General features: G+C 40.0%; 1 protein-coding gene across 3 annotated transcripts in view; it reads right to left on the reverse strand.

Moving 5' to 3' along the window:
* LOC132350746 (zinc finger protein 33B-like) overlaps positions 1–18,821 on the reverse strand; it is a 57,592-nt gene that overhangs the window by 38,030 nt on the left and 741 nt on the right. The gene's annotated exons all lie outside the window — the stretch shown is intronic.

Raw genomic sequence — 18,821 nt, forward strand, 5'->3', positions numbered from 1 at the left:
GAATTTCCCAAACTTTCATAAAATAGCAAAGGAGAGATCACTACTTAACTCATTCTATGATGCTAGCATTATCCTTGTTTAAAAAAAGACGACGTCACAAAAACAACTTCGGATGTAAATTCCTTGTCACTATAGATCGAAAAATCCTCAACAAAATACTAGCAAACTAAATTAAACAGCATATTTTAAAAAAAGATTATACACCATGACCAAGTGGCATTTATTCCAGGAATGCGAGAGTGGTTTAACATACAAAAAGAGTTGCTATCACATAAAATTAGCCATCACATGTGCTTTGCAAATTAGTTCACAGTAAACAGTTGAAAGCAACTTAAAAATAAACTGTGTTAATGCATAACAAGGAACAGCAGATAGTAAATGAAAGTAATAATGTATATATACTAACTCACAAGTGGGAGTGGTTTACATGGCATGTTTTTTAATAAAAATTGTAGTTCACAAGAATATGTAACGCATAGTTCCAATATTTTTTACAATTATTACAGGCAAATCCTATTCTTTAGAGTTCTCATTATTTCTTACTAGTGAATCCTTCAATACTGCAATCTGCTGTTATAATTAATAATTCCTTATATTAAAATTTCACAGCTCAAATTACTAATTACTAAGTACTGTGATTTTGCTCTGATCAATACAGACTTGGTACCAGGAGTGATCGCAGGAGATACCCATGCAAAGATGGCATTTTAGTATCGGTTTGGCTGTGCCTTTCTGTTTGAGTGCAATGCTGCTGCTCTCCTTGCCAGTGGTAAATGGGATGTTTGTAATCCATGACATGCAGAAACATCACAATTAATCAAACTATCATGTATGCTGGACATAACACACCAAGCAACCACAGAAGACTCTGAAAGGTAGAAAGAAGGCAAACTGCCTATGGGCCTACCAAGGCATCTAGTACCGCTAGAGCAATGGTGGTGATTTCCATTGGTTTTCTTATTACCTCCCATATATCTCAGACAGGGTACTGCAGAAGCCCACAAAAGACCATAAACAAAACAAAACAAAAACCAAGCCTTTTCCCTCTAGCCAAAGGACCAAGAAAAGAGTGGTCTAACAGAATCCACTCACCCACCCCCTGCTGTGTGGTAGCAGATGGTGGTGCTCTGATTCCCCACTAATCCCCCATTCCCTTCCTGGTGGAAGCAGGCAGTGTTCAAATTCCCCTGCTCAGTGATATTGACAACACAAGCAGGGAGTTGATCTTCCATCCCCCCCTCAACAAGAAGCAGAGGGTGCTCTGATTAACCTACCACAGTAGTGTCAATGGGACTGAGCCAGGAGCTGATTTTTTCATCTCTCACCTAGTGAAAGCAAGTGGTGTTTTGATTCCCCTGCCAGGGTAATGACAGATGACTCCAGTGGTGAGCTAAGCCTCCACCCATAACTGCCATCCATGAGACTGAACAAGGCAATTCAACTCAGCACTCCACTTTCTTTCCATCGTTGGTGTCAGTGAGGCCCAGTGGGTAGCTGAACCTACTTAGCTACCTGGCAGCAATGAGATTAAGTAAGGCAATATAAAGAAGGGCCGGTCAGCAATTTGGTGCCTCCAACAGCCTAATGTCAGGGGAGCTCAGTGAGCAGCTAAGGTTCTACCCGCACGGGCAACAATGAGGCAGAGCAAGGTTATGCAAGGGACAACTAGTCAACACTCCACTTCCCACCTCTTTAGTGTCAGGTGGCACAGTAGAAGCTGAGCCTCCACAGCTCAGCATCAGAGAAGCAGAACTATGTGTGGAAGGCAGGTACTGAGCTTCCTGCTCCCCTGGTATCAGCAAATCCCAGCAGGGAGCTGAGCTTACATGCTCAACTGGAGACAATGAGATTGTGTGAGTCAGTGCCCCACTTTTACAAGGAGGATGTCAGTGAGACTGAGGCCGGGGCTGACCATGTACCCCACCCATCTACAACAAGGCAATGGGTGTCAGAACTCCACTTTTTCCAGGGTAGTATCAGCAAAGCCCAGCAAGAAGTACAACAGACACTCCCAACCTGCATTTCATGCTACAACTAAACAAGGGGACTGCCTATTAAAAAAGGAAATTAAATAGGTTCCAGAGTCCTGAAATATAATATCCAGATTTTCCAGGATACAATTATAAAACACTCATCATAACAAAATCTAGGACAATAACAACTTGAATGAAAAAAGACAGAAGCCAACATTGAGATTAATTAAATGTTGGAATGGTCTGATTGGGATTTTAAAGCAACTATCATCAAAATTACAAATATGCCTGAAACCCAATGAAAAAATAGAAAAATCTCAGCAAACAGATATGTTAGAGAGAGGGGAGGGAGGGCGAGAGAGAGAGAGAGAGGGAACAAAATGGAAAGTAGAGAACTGAAAAAACTCAATAACTATGTTTTTCAAATGGCTGGGTGGGATCAATAGTAGAGTGGAAATGAAAAAGACAGAATCAGTGAATTCGAGAACAGATCAATAAAATTTACTCAGTTCAAACAACAGAGAGGAAATTGACTTTTAAAAAAATGAACAGTCTCAGGGATCTGTGAGATAACAATAAAAGAGCTAACATCCCTGAAGGAGAGGAGAGAGAGGAACTGAAAAAGTATTTGAAGAAATAATGGCTGAAACTTTCACAGATTTGGCAAAAAGAAATTTTAAACCATTAACATACAAGAAGCTGAGCAAATCCCAGATAAAATAAGCCCAAAGAAATCAATACCAAGTTACATCACAATTAAACTTCTAAAAACTAAAGACAAAGAAAAAAATCTTGAAAGCAGAGAGAAAAGATACTGGGAAATTTACTGTCATTTGAATTGATATTCCCCACAAATAATAGAGATGAAATGAGAAACAGACAAATCCACAATTATAGCTCAAGACTTCAACTCTTAGACCTACTCTTAGAACTACTAAACAGTAAATCAGTAAGAATACAGAACTGAATGACACAATCAACTAACAGGACCTAAGTGACATATAGAACACTCCACCCCAAAATCAACAGAATATATATATTTTTTCAAGTACCAATGAAACATTCACTATGAGAGACCATACTGAGTCATAAAATAAGCCTCATCAAATTTAAAATGACTAAAATTATACAGATATCTTCTCTGATCATAATGTAATAAAACTTAAAATCAGTAACAGAAAGACAATAGGAAAATCTCTGAACACTTGAAAATTTAACAACATATCTAAATAATCAGTTGATAAAAAGGGTAGTCTCAAAGGAAATTTTAAAAATATATAGAACTGAATGAAAATGAAAATACAGCCTACCAAAATATGTGAGATAGTTAAAGCAAGATTGAGAGAAATTTATAGCATTAAATGCTTATATTAGAAACAAGGCAAGATCTGAAATCAATTATCTAAGTTTCTACTCCAAGAAACTTAAAAAAAAAAAAAGAGAGCAAAATAGGCCCAAAGCAAGCAGACAAAGGAAATACTATAGACAGAGCAGAAATCAATGAAATTGAAAACTGGAAAACAATAGAGAAAATCAACGAAAGAAAAAGCTGGTTCCTCAAAAAAAAAAAAAAATCCATAGAACTGGTAAACCTCTAACAAGACCAACAAATCTAAAAATAGATACAAATCATCAATGTGATTAAAGAAACAGGGAATATCACTATAGCTCATTTAGCCACTAAAATGATAATAAGGGAATACTGTGAACAACTTTATAAGCACAAATTCAACAACTTAGAAAAAAATGGATCAATTTCTTAAAAACTACAAACTTCCAAAACTCAACCAAGATGAAATAGACATCTAAATAGTCCTAAAATCATTTAAAAAAATTGAATTTGTCCTTTAAAAATCCCCTTAAAAAAGAAAACTCCAGACCCAGATGATTTCACTGGAGAATTCTACAAAAAATTTAAAGAAAACTTTATATCAATTATACACATTCTTGTCCAGAAAACAGAACACTTCCCACCTCATTTTATGAGATCTGTATTATCCTGATATCAATATCACATCAAGACAGTACAAAAATAAAACTATAGACAAGTATTTCTCATGAACTTAGATGCAAAAATCCTTAACAAAATACTAGCAAACTGAATCCAATGATGTATAAAAAGAATTATACACCATAACCAAGTGGAGTTTATTCTAGGTATGCAAGCCTGGTTCAAATCAAAAATCGATCAGTGTAATCCACCATATCAACAGCCTAAAGAAGAAAAGTCATATGATCATATCTGTTGATTCAGAAAAAGCAGTTGATCAAATCCAACAACTATTCATGATTAAAAAAACTCTCAGAAAACTAGGAATAGAGGGGAACTGCCTCATCTTGATTAAAATTATCTACAAAAATCCTACATTTAACATTACAGTTAGTGTTGAAGGACTGAATGCTTTCCCCCTAAAATCAGGAACAAGGCAAGGGTATCATTCACCATGCTTATTCAACATAATACTGGAAGTATCAATACTAGATGGTACAATAAGGCATACATACAGACACACAAGCAATAAAAGACATACAGTTTTGGGGGAAAAAAAAGAAATAAAGTTATCCCTGTTTGCAAATGACATTGTATGTTGTAGATTGTATATGCAGAAAATCCCAAGGATCTACAAAAATCTTTGAGAATTAATAAGCAAATACAGGGACTTCCCTGGCAGTCCAGTGGCTAAGCCTCTGCGCTTCCACTGCAGGGGGCACAGGTTCGATCCCTGGTCAGGGAACTAAGATCCCACATGCCATGGGGCAACTAAGCCTGTGCACCACAACTACTGAGCCCACACACCACAACTAGAGAGAAGCCCGCGTGCCACAAGGAAGAGCCTGTGCACTGCAGTGAAAGATCCCATGTGCTGCAACTAAGTCTCGACACACCCAAAAATAAATAAATATTAAACAAAAAAAAAAAAAGATCACGGGATACAAAAACCTATCACATTTCCATATACTAACAAGGAACATGTGGAAACTGAACTGAAAAACACAATAGCATTTACAATTACTCCATGGAATATGAAATATTTAGGTGTAAACATAACAAATCCAGCAACTTATCCTGAAAATTACAAAATTTTAATTAAAAAAACCAAAGAAGATCAAAATAAATGGAAAGACATACCATGTTAATAGATTAGAAGGCTGAACACAGGGAAAGTGGTTGCTGACCAAGTACCAGGAATTAGGACTGAAACAAGCATCTTGACTTATGATTTTGTTATCTGTTCTCTCCTTCAGGTGGGACAAGGAAGAAGAGTTAAGGAGTCTCTAGAGCTGGTGGAGGGATTTGGGTGGAGTGAGCCGTAAGTAGCTGCTGCACTGCTCAAACCTGAAAGTAAATGTGTCTCGCTGGTGCGGAGATACTTTCTGCACGCCTCACTGATCCCTCATCCTCCGTCTACCCTAACCTCAGCTTGCTTCAAACTGGGGCCGAGGTCTCCCTGTCCCTAAGGGGATCAAAGGCCCTATAGATATATCTGAATATGCTGGGAGACTTCAGGCAAGAAAGGGTCTTATGCTTTTACAGCTGTATTAGACACAGGCAGCCTAGTCACCATCCTACCTGGTCCCTTGGGGGAAAGAGGCACTGGACGCAGGTGGCAGAAGGTGCCATGGAATATGGGGCAGAGCTGTGGTTTCATGTGAGGCGGCATAAAGAAAAAGCCCCTGAGCCCAGCACTCCCCGGATGCTGGGAGGTGCACAGGGGAGGAGATAAGCCCTGGCATATGCACCAAAGAGAAAAATTAAGCCTCCTCAAGTGCTTCAGCCATCTCCTCAACCTAGCATTCAATACTCTCCAACCCTCAAGCCTCTTCTTCAAACTCCCAACCAAGAGGTAGCAAGATCTGGAAGCTGCTAAAGCCTGTGACACGTAGACATCAAGCTCCTGTAGAAAAAAACCCACCTGAGTTCAACTGAGGCACTTCGAAGAAAAAATGTAAAAGTGACTTTGTGGGTGGGGCCAGTTGGACTGATTCGATGTACATTTTTACTATTGTTTTTGCACTTGAATTATAGTAGGATATCATAAGCTGTAATTCCCTGTCTCATACGTACCAGAGGGCATTATCCCATGGGTGAAGAGCTGTGGCTAGAGAAGAATGTTAGTGGGACTGACTCGCCTGCGATTAGCCGCCAGTGATTGGGTCATGATTTAGCATGAGTTCCCATCACCTTATTGCATTCTTTGGAAATTGGAGACAGAACAAGTCTCTGACACTGATAACTTTGCCTACTGGGGCCTCTGGTGAAGGGATTGATATTCCTTATGGTTTTGGACTTGAGGTTTTGGCGTGGCTACTACAGGTATTACCCTGTTACTGAGCTGTGTGTCAAAACTGAATGCCTGATCCTTAGAGACCTGGTGATTCTCCAGCCTCATATGTCCATTTTGGGGATGAGTAAGCTTGAAGTCCATGACTGATAAGGTGGGAAGGGACCGAAAAAAACCCTCGTTTGTCACATGGACATGTATACTGGAAAATGCAGCTGCATCTCAGCTTTATGTAAGTTGCAGCTACCCCTGTGGAGGAAATACTATCTCCCCCTGTGCTGCCTCAGACAAAACCGAAGTCACTAGCTCTTCAGGGCTCTCATTCCACAGATGGTTCTCTGACTGCTTGGGCCCGGTTTACGAATGCTCCAGCTAGACTGAAACTCAGCAGTGTCCACTGGCAGCCTCAGAGCCAGCTTAACCAGCTATGCAGACCGAAAGGGCTTACGGTTGCTCATACTGTGGGCCGAACATAGACTTTTTTTTTTTTTTTTTTTTTTTTAACTATTACAGAGTAAAGAAAATGCTTTTTGGGGCCATGAAATTGGAAATAAATTGTGGGTGATGATGGAACTGTTTGAATCACTCATGTAAATGCCCACAAGAAGAGCTCGCTCTCTGACAAAACCAACTGGATCAGCCCACAGCACCCAGGTTGCGACAATCGTTGCCTGGATTCATCGCCTTTCTGAACATGGCAACGTGTCCACCTCCACAGACTGGGCACAAAGGAAAAGGCTGTTTCTGATGCAGAAGCTACTGCTGCATGCCACACTTGTGACTCCTGCCAAAAGATGACTCACTTGTCTCTCGGTGCTGAGCCCACATCGCATGGAGCATGGCCTCCCTGCCCACTCCTGGCAGATGCCTACTTCAACATTTGACCTGAGCCCACATCGCATGGAGCATGGCCTCCCTGCCCACTCCTGGCAGATGCCTACTTCAACATTTGACCTCTTCTGGGGGCTATCTGGAACCTTACCACTGTTGACATTTTTTCAGGTTATTGATCAACTGACTCCAGCCACATGAATCCATTTCATGTAATTGGCTTTCTGGACTATTTCCAGTTTGACAATCTGCACCTTTTTATGGCAAAAGGTACTCAACACAGACTGGTAATCTGACTTTATCTCCCTCATCTCTTATTGACTCACACAGTAAGTATGGTAGGTTGGTCCTCTTGGCCACTTGTTGGATAATGATCAAGGTGAAAGGAGTAGGGAATCCTAGGAGACTATGTAGACCTATTTTGAAAATTCAGGATTCTGACCTGACCACTCTGGGCACAATGTCTTGTTATTTCTCCTGCTAGCAACCCCAGGCCAGCCTGGTTGGCACGTCCTCTTAGTGACAGCCTGGCCAAAATGAAGCCTAGAGAGTTCAAACTTAATTCTGTTAACTTCTATGAAAATGCTTTTGTCCATCTTTCATTTAAACTTTCTGTATGAAAGGTCAAGATGCAAGTAGAGGATGACTGGGGAAAAAAGTGTTTATAGCTACTAGAATAAGACACATAGATTTCATGGCAGTGGAGGAAGAGCAAAATCTCAGGCACCTGGGGAGGGAATATCTTAGATCCTATGAGGTGCAGGGTTGGGAGAGCCATTAATGATCTTTCATTAATCCTTCAGAACTGAACTAAGAGCCTTCTTTGAGAAAAAAGAAAAAAAGAAAAGAAAATTCCTTGGTGCAACTACCCCAAACTGTTGAAAGCGCCTTATGTTTGAACTGAATGCTTGAGCTTGCCAGCTTCCACCTCACAGCTCTGAGTACAAGTCAGCAGGTGATGGCCCATCTCCTAAAACTCCATGTAAAACACTTGTTAACGCTTATGAATGTTATCCCTATCTCAGTTCTTAGCGATTCCACTGAGTGGATGAATGCCATCCAGGTGGTGGTGTGAATAAACAAGACAGAGTGAACTTGTCTGCTTCACCTGAGAGCAGTGAACAGACTGCTCTCAGGTGATCCTCCTAAAAACAAGGACTGAACTCAACTCTGATCCTAAGGCCACACTGGAGGCACTGTCAATCAGTGCAGTCTGATTGATATATGTCCCACCTGGGGAGGTCCCAAAAATTGTAAACAAAAGTTGTTTCCAAGGCATCATGTAAGCTCTCTGGGTTTTACTTCCTCTGTGGAGATAAGCATTGGCTTGCCTCCCTCCTCAAAACACGGTGACTTGCGCCTTAGAGGTAGTTATAAGATACCTTCAAGTGTTTGAGAAAATACCTCCAGTAGATCATGTAGGTCTCGGATGACTGTGGAGAACCAAGTTACCTTTGATTATTTGGGTGAGATTCTCAGAGGGTTAACTGGCTCATTACTCTTGCGTACAATATGGGCAGTATTACCTACAATGGGAATAATTCTGCTACAAAATATGAAATAATCAATGACACGAGTTTGGACTTGGAAGGCATTCACGTTAGCCTCATTACTGAACAGGGTTATTATGAATGACAGACTCATCCCAGACCTCCTTGCAGACCAAGGTAGTGTCTGTGTGATTGCTAACACATCCTGGGTTAATGCCTTGGGCCAACTATAAAGTTCAATACAGAATCCTTCCTTCGAACCTGGTTTGAAGGTAGACCCTGAGGGCTCATGAGATTTGTGAAGGTGGCTAGAATCATGACCTTTGGGAGTATGGTTGAGGTCAATACTACAGATTGTCCTCATCTTGCTGCTTGGAGTCCCATTGACAATAATCTTAATTATGTGTTCATGAGAAACACTGAACAGATTTGGTCCCAGCTAGTATTGGCCAGATTAATAAGAGTGAAATTCACATGGGAAAATGCACCAGGGTCTAAAACTCTGAAGAAACAAGGGGTAGACTTTAGGGGAGGCAGTTCTCCATGAATATCACATTTCTGCATGGTCTGGATCCTCTGAGCAAAGGCATTTACAACCAATTAAAAATGTCTGTTTAAGGAGAAATTTCAGGATTGTAAGGCTTAGTAACACCCCCCTCCCTGGAGAAAATCCACGGTAATAAGGAAAAAGACTTCTCCTTCCCCTCCCAGAGAAGATGTGCATACATTCCAGGGCAAAGACACTTCCCCTGCACCCCCGAAAGACACGAGTTGTCCTATACAAAATCAGTTTCTAATTTCAGTATTTCTCCCTTGTAATGCACTACGTTGCATATATAGGCACCAACTGGCCTTCACTGTGTTGCCCCATGGGAACTGGAGTTCAGGGAAACAGTGCTATGAAGTTACTCTGGCTCCCAGCAAAGGCAGGGAGTAGTAAACTGCCTTTATCTCTGACCCAGAGACCTTGAGTTTTCTCTGTGTGTGTGTGTGTGTGTGTGTGTGTGTGTGTATGTAAGTGTGTATCTGCAATTTTACCCTTCTTGCAGCTAATATGTTAGCCTGTCACAGTTTTACATATATGGCAGGCTAACTTGTTAGCTTGCAAGTAAGATGAAAATCTCAGATCCCTCACAATTTGTGGATTAATAGTTAATGTCCACCAAAGGCCACCTGCTATAAAAGGCACTCAATCAGGTGGAAAATATAGTATGCTCTGTGGATGTCTGCAAGCCTCTTTCCCCATCTACCACAGTGATTGTGGCCTCAGTAAGCCCATGAATAAAGTGGCCATGGTGGCAGGGAGAGACACTATACATGGGCTCAACAACATGGACTTCCCCGTACCAAGGCTGACTTGGCTAATGCTACTGCTAAGTGCCTAATCAGTCATCAACAACAGACATCAACACTAACTCCTGATATGGCACCATTATCTGGGAGGACCAGCAAGCTAACTCCTGGCAGGTTGATTATATTTGACCTCTTCCATTATGGAGGGGGCAGAGATTCATTCTTACTGGAATAGATACACATTCTGGATATGGATTTGCCTTCCCTACCTGTAATGCTTCTGTCAGCACCACCCCTTGTAGTCTCAAAGAATGTCTTATCAACCTCATAGTATTCCCCATAGCATTGCATCTGGTCAAGAAACTCATTTCACAGCAAAGGCTCATGCCCATGGAATTAACTGGTCTTACAACATACTCTATTACCCAGAAGGAGCTGGCCTAACTTGAAAGGTGGAATGGCTTACTAAAGACTCAATTATGTTGCCAATTGGAAGACAATATCCTGAGAGGATAGATAGTGTCTTCAGGAATGTAGCATATGCTTTTAAGTAAGCATAAGCCACTGCCCCTTTCCCCATGGTTGCTAGGCTCCCAGCAGCCATGGAGCATTCTTGGTACTACCAAATCAATGAGAGAGTTTTTAATATACCCTCACACGCCTAGTCCACAAGATTTTGGGGCCTCAGGGGTCTTAGAAACTCAGAGAATCCTCAAGCCTGAGGAGACTCTAGGCCTCAGGGCCCATACAAGTTTTCCCCCTTAAAGCAAATGTAGTAGGAGCAGTAGGGCCAAGGTGGTGCCATTCTTGATTCACATGCATATATTTACAAATATTCTCAACAATAGTGTTTTTAATTATGTCTTGGCTCATGTTGAATATAGTTGTGATGGTCACTCACACAATGTTATGAGCCTCTCCCTTAGGATAGCAGGTTACTATGGCCCTAAGGGTTCATCCTGGAGGTCACCAAGTTGACCTACTTGAGCACAAGACAGCAACCTGGGTTTCAAGAACAATCCAGGACCTTATCCTTTCTCTCTTTACCCCTATTCTAGGCTCAATATATTTGAAAAATTCAAAAATACATACATACAGGGACTTCCCTGGTGGCACAGTGGTTAAGAATCTGCCTGCCAGTGCAGGGGACATGGGTTCGAGCCCTGGTCCAGGAAGATCCCATGTGCCGCAGAGCAACTAAGCCCGTGCACCACAACTACTGAGCCTGTGCTCTAGAGCCCGCGAGCCACAACTACTGAAGCCCACGTGCCTAGAGCCCGTGCTCTGCAACAAGAGAAGCCACGGCAATTAGAAGCCCGTGAACCACAACGAAGAGTAGCCCCTGCTCGCTGCAACTAGAGAAAGCCAATGCACAGTGACAAAGACCCAATGCAGCCAAAAATAAATAAATAAATACATTTATAAAAAAAATATATATATATACACTCAAAATTTTTCCGTAACAACCCTTCCACACAGAAGAAATGCTCATAAATCTGGAGGTAACTAAATTAAAGTTCTAGTTGAAGGCAGGAAGAGGAGAGTCAATTAGCCTAATTTGTCAAGATCTCTTGGGCTGCGTCATGACACTTGTTTATTTGGGCCTGTGAGATAATGGAAAATATATTTTGGTCTCTGCCCCCAGTTCCTGGCACAGGGCTCCTAAAACACTTGAAAATTCCTAAGTGATAAGAACACCAGAAGCATTTCTCTTCTAATATTTCGTCTTTGACCCTGGTTCCTGACACGGTGCTTCTGAAACTCTGAGAATTTCCTGGGTGATATTTCCTTTTGTTCTGATGAGGCGACTCTGTGTTGGTTCCTCCATGGGCTCCTCAATGGGTGTAAAATCAGTAACCCAACCTTCCAAATTAAGACATTTAAAAGGCAAGAGCAAAATAAACTTGAAGCAAGTAGAAAGAACTGATAATAAAAGATTAGAGCACAAATTAATAAAACAGAATAGAAAAATCATAGAGAAAATCAATGAAACAAAAAGCCAGTTCTTTGAAAAGATCAATAGAACTGAGAAACCCTTAGCTAGATAGATGGGGGGATGAGGGGAGGAGGGAGGAAGCGAGAGACGGGAGACTCAGATTACTAGAATCAGAAATAAAAAAGAGGAATTTACTATCCACCTTACAGAAACAAATAAAAAAAGATTATAAGAAATACTATGAACAATTGTATGCCAGTAAATTAGGTATCTTACTACAAATGGAAAAATTCCTAGAAAGACACAAAGGATCCAAACTGACTGAAGAATAAATGGACAATCTGAACAGACCTACGACATGTAAAGAGATCAAGTCACTAATCAATAATTACCAGCAAGAAAAGGCCCAGGTGGTTTCACTATGAATTCTGCCAAACATTTATAGAAGACTCAATAACAATTCTTCACAAACACTTCCAAAAAAATAGAAGAGGATGGTACATTTCCCAACTCATTCTGTGAGGTCAGTATTATGCTGAAAACAAAACCAAAGGCATGACAAAAAATAAAAATAAAAACAAGAGACAAGTATCTCCTATGAATATAGGCACAATAATCCCCAACAAAAGAATAGCAAACTAAATCTTACATAACATACAAAAAAATTATAAATCATGAGGAAATTGTCCCCAGGAATGCAAGGTTGGTTTAACATTTAATAATCTATGTCATATATCATATCAATAATATAAAAATAAAAACCACATGACCATCTCAGCAGACACAGAAAAAGCACTTGACAAAATTCAACACCCTTTTATAATAAAAGCTCTCAACAAGTTAGGAATAAAAGGAAACTTCCTCAACCTGGTAAAGAGCATCTATGTAAACCTACAGCTAATACCATACTTAATGATGAAACACTGGATGCTTTCCCCCTAGGATCAATAATAATTCAAGGATGCCAATTATTTCCACTTTTATTCAACTGTGTACTAGAGCAGTGGTCCCCAACCTTTTTGGCACCAGGAACTGGTTTCATGGAAGACAAATTTTCCACAGACGGTGGGGGGGTGGGGAGGGATGGTTCAGGCGGTAATGCGAGTGATGGGGAGCAGCAGATGAAGCTTCGCTCGCTCGCGCACCGCTCACCTCCTGCTGTGCAGCCCAGTTACTAACAGGCCGTGGACCAGTACCAGTCTGTGGCCTGGGGCTTGGGGACCCCTATACTAGAGGCTTTAGCTAGGGCAATTAGGCAAGAAAAATAAATAAAAATCATACAGATCAGAAAGGAAGAAGTAGGAATTCCTTGGCGGTCCAGTGGTTAGGACTTAGCACTCTCACTGCTAGGGCCCCAGATTTGATCCCCGGTAGGGGAACTAAAATCCCATAAGCCAAGGGGTGTGGTCAAAAAAAAAATAAAGAAAAGAGAGGAAAAGAAAGGAAGAAGTAAATCTCTATTTGCAGATGACATTATCCTGTATATATAAAATCCTAAAGAATCCTTGAGTTCAACCAGGTGCCAGGATAATAGGTCAATATAAAAAAATCAATTCTATTTCTATACACTTGTAATGAACAATCTAAAAACAAAATTAAAGAAACAATACTACTTAACAATAGTACCAAAAGAATAGAATACTTAGGGATAACTTTAACAAAAGAATTACAAAACTTGCACTTAAAAACTGCAAGACACTGATCAAAGGAAACAAAAATCTAATTAAATGAAAAAAAACTATTCTATTTTATTTTTTTGGCCACGGAGCATGTGGGATCTTAGTTCCCGACCAGGGATTGAACCTGTGACCCCTGCAGTGGAAGTGTGGAGTCTTAACCACTGGACCACCAGGGAAGTTCCAAAAAAACCCAAAGTTTTAGATCACAGGTCTTAGTATTGTTAAGATGTCAATACTCCCCAAATTAGTCTACAGATTTGATGCAATTCCTATCATAATCCCAGCTGGCTTCTTCATAAAAATTGACAATTGATTCTAAAATTTATAAAGATTAACAAGGGACATAGAACAGCCATAACAATCTCGAAGAAGAAAACAAGTTGGAAGACTCACACTTATGAATTTTAAAACTTACTGTAGAGAAGCAGCATCAAGACAGTGCAGTATGGACATAAGTATAGAAATACAGATCAACAGAATAGAATTAAGAGTCCAGAAATAAACTCATACATCTGTGGGCAACTGATTTTTGGCAAGTGTGCCAAGAATATTCAATAGGGAAAGAATAATTTCTTTAAAAATGGTGTTGGCTGTTGGTAGGAATGTAAATTGAAACAGCCACTATGAAAGACAGTATGGAGGTTCCTTAAAAAACTAAAAATAGAACTACCATACGACCCAGCAATCCCACTACTGGGCATATACCCTGAGGAAACCATAATTCAAAAAGAGTCATGTACCACAATGTTCACTGCAGCACTATTTACAATAGCTAGGACATGGAAGCAGCCTATGTGTCCATCAACAGATGAATGGATAAAGAAGATGTGGCACATATATACAATGGAATATTATTCAGCCATGAAAAGAAACAAAATTGAGTTATTTGTAGTGAGGTGGATGGACTTAGAGTCTGTCATACAGAGTGAAGTAAGTCAGAAAGAGAAAAACAAATACCATATGCTGACACATATATATGGAATCTAAAAAATATATATGGTTCTGAAGATGCTAGGGGAAGGATGGGAATAAAGATGTAGACGTAGAAAATGGATGTGAGGACACGGGGAGGGAGAAAGGTAAGCTGCGACGAAGTGAGAGAGTGGCATTGACATATATACACTACCAAATGTAAAATAGATAGCTAGTGGGAAGCAGCTGCATAGCACAGGGAGACCAGCTCCGTGCTTTGTGACCACCTAGAGGGGTGGGGTAGGGAGGGTGGGAGGGAGAGGCAAGAGGGAGGGGATATGGAGATATATGTATAAGTATAGCTGATTCACTTTGTTATACAGCAGAAACTAACACAACATTGTAAAGCAATTATACTCCAATAAAGTTAAAAAAAAATGGTGCTAGTACAACCAGATAGCCACTTGCAAATGAATAAAGTTAAACCATTATTTCATACTATAGGAAAAGGTTAACTCAAAACAGATCAAAGACCTAAATGTAAGAGCTAAAAGTATAAAATTCTTAGAAGAAAACATAGGGGTATATCTGCATGACCTTAGATTTGGCAATGAATTCTTAGATATGACACCAAAAGTACAAGCAACAAAGCAAAATATAAACTGTACTTCATTGAAATGCAAAACTTTTGTGCTTGAAAGGACAGTATCAAGAGAGTGAAAAGACAACCCACAGAACAGGATTACAAGGACTTCCCTGGTCGTCCAGTAGTAAAGAATCCACCTTACAATGCAGAGGATGCGGGTTTGATCCCTGGTAAGGGAACTAAGATCCCACATGCCGCGGGGCAACTAAGCCCGCGTGCCACAACTACTGAGCTCGCACACCAACTAGAGAGCCTGCGTGCCACAACTAGAGAGAGAAAACCCGCCACGACAACTAGAGAGAAGCCTGCGTACCACAATGAAAAATCCCACGTCCTGCAACTAAGACCCAACACAGCCAATAAATAAATAAATATTTGCCTTGATCAGTTTAAAAAAAAAAGAATTGGATTACATATTTGCAAATCATATATCTGATAAGACACTTGCATCTAGACTACACCAAAAACTTTTACATCTCAATACTAAAAGGACAATAAAATAACACAATTTTAAAACGGGCAACTGATCTGAATAGAAATTTCTCCTGAGAAGATATACAAATGGCCTATAAACTTATGAAAAGAGGTTTATCCTCATTATTCATCAGGGAAATGCAAATCAAGACTACAGTGCAGTTGTAGTTCATACACACTAGGATGACTAGAATAAAAAATCAGATAAAAGCAAGTCTGTGTAGGGGAGTTCCCAAGTGGTCTAGTGGTTAGGATTTGGCACTTTCACTGCCGTGGCCTGGGTTCAATCCCTGGTCGGGGAACTGAGCTCCTGTAAGCCACGTGGCATGGCCAAAAAAAAAAGTGTGTGTAAGGATGTGGAAAAATAGGAACCATCATACACTTCTGGTGAGGATGAAAAATTGTGAAGCTACTGTGGAAAAAAGTCTGGAAGTTCTTCAAAATATTAAACATAGAGTTACCATGTGAATCACCAATTTAATTCCTAGGTAAATACCCAAGAGTAACGAAAACATGTCCAAGCAAAAGTTATATGTGAATGTTTATAGCAACATTATTCACAATATCTAAAAGGTGGAAACAATCCAATGTCCATCACCTGATGAAGGGATAAAGAAAATGTGGTACAAAACAAAAATATTCTATACAAGGGAATATTATTCAGTCATAAAAAAGAATGAAGTATTAATACGTGCTAAAACATGGAAGAACTTTTTTTAATAAATTTATTTCATTTATTTATATTTGGCAGCATTGGGTCTTCGTTGCTGCGCGCAGGCTTTCTCTAGTTGCAGTGAGCGGGGGCTACGTTGTGGTGCGTGGGCTTCTCATTGCGGTGGCTTTTCTTGTTGCGAAGCACAGGCTCTAGGTGTGCCAGCTTCAGTAGTTGTGGCGCACGGTCTCAGTAGTTGTGGCTTGTGGGCTTTAGAGCACAGGCTCAGTAGGTGTGGTGCACAGGCTTAGCTGCTCCGCAGCATGTGGGATCTTCCTGGACCAAGCCTCGAACCCGTGTCCTCTGCACTGGCAGGCAGACTCTTAACCACTGTGCCACCAGGGAAGCCCATGGGAGAACTTTGAAAAACATTATGTAAAGTGAAAGAAATCAGTCACAAGAAGTCACATATTGTTTGATTCCATTTATATGGAGACAACAGTAGATTAGTAGTTGCATGGCATTGGGGAGATGAAGGTATAGGGGGATGATAGCTAAAGCGTATGGGGTTTCTTTTGAGTTGATGAAAGTGCTCTAAAACTGACTGTGGTGATGATCACTCTTATCTGTGCATACACTGAAAACGACTGAATTGTACACTTTAAATGAGTGAGTTGTATGTTATATGAATTGTATCTCAATAAAACTGTTATTTCTTAAAAATGATAAGAATACTTTAAGAGGATCCAAAAGCTAACCTACGATAGCTCTCAATGCCCAAACACAGAACAATTTGAGCAACATAATAACATAATAGTATTGGATGAAATTAAAAGAGTGAGGGAAAAGGAACTGACCTAAAAAAAAAAAGGGAGCAACAACATGAATGAATCTTAAATGAATTTTGCTAAGCCAAACCCAGGAGATACATATAATTCCATTTGACATTCTGAAAAGGGTAAAATTATAAAACAGAAGACAGATCAGAGAGTGCCAATGGTTGAGTGAGAAGGTGGGTTGAATAACCATAGTTGGGAATAAAATAAATATCCATACTGATATAAATAAATGATGTAATAAATAAATGCTGGAAATGAAAGTTTTCCCTTACAGGGGATCCCCAATTAATAAATATAGAAGAAAGAGGTGAAATATAAAATCACCAATTGGAACACCACAGTAGTAACTGTTGCAGGCAAGATCCACCAACGAAAGCTAAAATTAGTGGCCAAAACTCTAAGTAGGAATAGTATATTTGCATAGTCTTAAAGGTTCTCCCCCCAAATTTACTACTAAATGTGGTGATTTAAAAATATGACCCTAAATTTGAGATGGAGCTTATTTCCGCTCCCACTGAGTGCACTGGACTTAGTAACCCACCTCTAAGCATAGATTGGAAAGGGAAAAATCCTAAAGATATAGTGGAGAAACCTGTCAAACACCACCTTCACCAAGTAACCAAGGTTAATATAAGTTGTGTTGATACCATGTGTCCCCTCATATATAGGTAGGACACATACTCTCTGTGGTATTCTTTCTAAAAATTTATAACCTCAGTCCGATCAGGAGAAAACATCAGACAAACTCAAAGTCAGGGACATTCTTCATAATATCTGACCACTATTCTTCAAACATCTGAAGGTAATGAAAGACAAGGAAAGACCACGAAACTATTGCAGATGGGACGAGACCAAACAGGCTTGATGATTAAATGTACTGTGGTATCCTGGATTGAATCCTGGATCAGTAAAAGCGCATTACTGGAAAAACTGATGAACTGTGAATAAACTCTGTAGTTTAGTTGATACAATTGTACCCGTATCACTTTCTTAGTTTTGGTAAATGTACCATGGTTATGTAAAATCTTAACAATTAGCGGGACTTCCCTGGTGGTCCAGTGGTTAAGAATACGCCTTCCAGTGTAGGGGACTTGGGTTTGATCCCTGGTGGGGGAACTGAGATCCCACATGCCACAGGGCAACTGAGCCCGCGTGTGTGGGCAACTAGAGAAATCCTCACGCTGCAACGAAGGTCCCATGTGCCGCAACTAAGACCTGATGCAGACAAATAAAAATAAATAAATAAATGTTAACAATTAGGTGAAACTGGGTGAAGAGTATACGGGAACTATCTTTGCAACTCTTCTGTAAATCTGAAGTTATTAAAAAAAAAGTTAAATGACATTGATCAAAAAGAGTTAACTACATATTCTTTTATGAAAAGTTCATCATAAAATAATACACCCATATGATCATACTGTGCTAAAAATGTCATGAGGATGCCCACATAAGAGAATGTATATTTGGTTCCAGGTAAAGCATTTCTGAGAGATGATAAAGTGCTTTCTTCTTAAGTTTAAGTTTAAGTTTCTTACACAGGAACAGTTTTTATTATTAATACTGAATTGCTAGGTTGCTTTTTTCCTCATTCCGGAGAATAACTAGGCTGCTCACAGATATTATTTTAGTTTACATAGATTTATTGTCTAAATTATAGAAGATAAATTTATCAAAACTAAAATAACATCTGTCCACGTTCATAAATGAAATTCATGTACCACTTTGCTTCTCTTGGTTTGTGTCTAGTCGAAAACGCACACTGCTTTGACATACATCTCTGGGACACGGACAGAATCCAGGGTCCGGGTAGCAG

Source organism: Balaenoptera ricei, chromosome 16 (assembly GCF_028023285.1).
Source record: "Balaenoptera ricei isolate mBalRic1 chromosome 16, mBalRic1.hap2, whole genome shotgun sequence".
In the NCBI taxonomy this organism is placed as follows: Eukaryota; Metazoa; Chordata; class Mammalia; order Artiodactyla; family Balaenopteridae; genus Balaenoptera; species Balaenoptera ricei.